This window comes from Montipora capricornis, chromosome 2 (assembly GCF_036669925.1).
Source record: "Montipora capricornis isolate CH-2021 chromosome 2, ASM3666992v2, whole genome shotgun sequence".
NCBI classification, from domain to species: domain Eukaryota; kingdom Metazoa; phylum Cnidaria; class Anthozoa; order Scleractinia; family Acroporidae; genus Montipora; species Montipora capricornis.
This window is the reverse complement of record NC_090884.1, coordinates 37,302,410-37,304,909: the sequence shown is the minus strand read 5'-3', so window position 1 is coordinate 37,304,909 and position 2,500 is coordinate 37,302,410. Positions and strand designations below refer to the sequence as shown.

General features: G+C 39.6%; 1 long non-coding RNA gene across 2 annotated transcripts in view; it reads left to right on the top strand.

The window, feature by feature from the left end:
- Positions 1-2,500, top strand: part of LOC138020510 (uncharacterized) — a 20,112-nt gene that overhangs the window by 3,151 nt on the left and 14,461 nt on the right. The window lies entirely within an intron of this gene.

The following is a 2,500-nucleotide window of genomic DNA, read 5'->3' as shown; positions in this document are numbered from 1 at the left end:
GAAAATCATTCTGACAACCAGACAACCTAGCACCTAGGTTGAAAGGCAAAAATACAACAAATCATGTTTGGAAAAAGGCTGAACTCACCTAGGATGCTAGAAACGTCCAAACGAGGAACCCACAGCTCTTCAAGCCACGCGATTGATTCCGAGAAGGATATCCTGGATTGGCTATTTGGATTGGCTTTTTGGATAGCGCTAGATTCAATTATTGGATTCGCTATTTTAACGCACCTCCCTAAAGAAATACCTGTCATCCCAGCATTAAAAAGGGGTATCGATTGGTCTTTGCAAGCATGCAAGCAGTGTGTTTACTTTTGCGAACACGAACCTTGCATACGGAACCCGCGCCCGCAGTGTGCGCGGCAGTCAAAACCGTGCTATCCTGTCAATCATTTGCCCTTTTACCGGAAACAGGGCATTTCGGTTGTGCGTAAATGACATTGTTGTGGATCTATCCCGTCGAAAGGACGCTACCAAAGTGTTTATTCGCGAAGTCAGCACAACTAAATACATTACTATGGTTTTGCCGTCTTCTTACAATTGATTCGAAAATGCCAGCCTGAATTCGTCTTAGAATAGTTAGAAAAAGCACAAATAACAGCCAAAGCACAACAGCTTACGTTCGAATTCTGCTCGCCGACAACCCAAATTTGTTGACAAAATTTGTTCACGTGAATTTTAAATGGGGTATCGGGAAAGAAAAATTGTCAAGCTGATATGTGTTTCGTGTAAACATACATTTTCAAGTAGCAAAAATTTGTAGAAGCGCTACAAACCTTTTACTGACCATTACTCGAAGGACCTCCCTTTATAAGCTGCAAGGAAGCCGCTGATGAATTTTGCACAAAAACCTCGGCCCCTAACACCGGAAAGCCAGACTTGGAAAGTATTTTTAGCGGAAGGCTCACTACTAAGAAAGAGCTTCTAGAGCTTGCCCTCCCGCAGGTCGCCAGATAGGTGCAAACAAGCTGATTCATTTCCGAAAAGAGTAAGATCTAGAAGGTGCAGTCAAATTTTGTTTCTTGCATTGTGCGAAAATTTATTCAAAACTTTTCCCTCACTCCCAAATAAGAACTTGCTGTGTCTTGCAATTCTACAGTGAATTACTATTAGGCCAATACGAGAATCAACATCAAAGAGGCACTCCCAGGGGTAGGGGGGAAGAAGAGAACATGGCTTATTTGAACTGGGGAACAGAGTAACAATATCAAAATATTTTAGGGAACAAGGGAAGAAAACCAATATTTAAATTTTAGGGATAAAAAAGCTGGGAATAAGTTTGAAAGTAATTTGGGGAACAAGGAAACACAAGCAAATATTTGAAGGGAACAAGGATCCCTCTCCCCAAGGAGGGCCTCATTAAATGTTCTGCCTCTTTAATCCAACAGCTCCAACAATTTTTGAATGACCGACACGAAAAGAAGACTCTCTTAGAGCATGCGAAACAATGCTCAGATGCTTACGAGCACCCTCGTGCCCGTGTTTGTAAAAAAGCACCATGAGGTATTCCTTGCAGCTGGTTTAGGCATTGTTTCATCTTTCAACATTGGGCAAAACCAAATCAACTCCATTCTCAGAGGGCACTGGGGAAAAAAGCTAGAAGAAAAAACTGGCCTTAATCCAATTCTCCCAAGGCAATCTTTAAAGAATAAGATTATTGAAGGAACACTTTTGAGTGCCAACCCTAAGTCTTCTAAAACAAGTGCAAACAATATTAATAGTCTTTAAATTCACAAACTGTCTCTTATTCAATTAGATTTGGCTGCAATATTCCTTAAAACTATGCAGAACTATTTACCATAAAATGTGGAACATTTCCTGCCTATCTAAATAAGCCACAAAAGAGCTCCAAACTGCAACCAGTTAAGTTTTTAGATAAAGATAGTGTCTCTATGGAGATCTGACACAATACCTAAAAATTAAATAATTTGATCCAATGAAGACATTGAATGAACAAGCAATAAACAAACTGCAGCAATGTATTTTAGGTTCATAAAGTGGGGATGAAAAAAACAATTCCTCAACTGATGTTTCAATATGCATCTAAATTAATTTTCTAACAAGTCAAGGGACTGACTTTTCAGTGTCTATTCACTGGTATTGATTTATGTTTCCATGGTAAGTTTGAAAGTCAATCTGGCAACCACAGTGCCCTATGAAATGGGAAATAACTCTATCAAACCCTTTAAACTAAGATTTTACAAGGGACACCATTGTTGATGCCCTGCAAAGAACAAAGAATAAATTGAAAGGAGAGTTGGTCCGGAGTTTATCCACAATGGACAGTTAGTGGCTGCATTCACCAATGTAGAGAACAAACACATCAAGTTTCTTCTCAAGCAACCAAGTGTTCAAGGAGCTATTAAATTTCCAAAGAACACTATGGTAGTGTACCAGTACCTGGGTGAATTCGGGTACCTGGCCTGAAAATGAAACTTGTGGAGCCAAACAACTTGTTGAGCTTAGTACTTAAACTGGGTAGATAATTATGTCTACA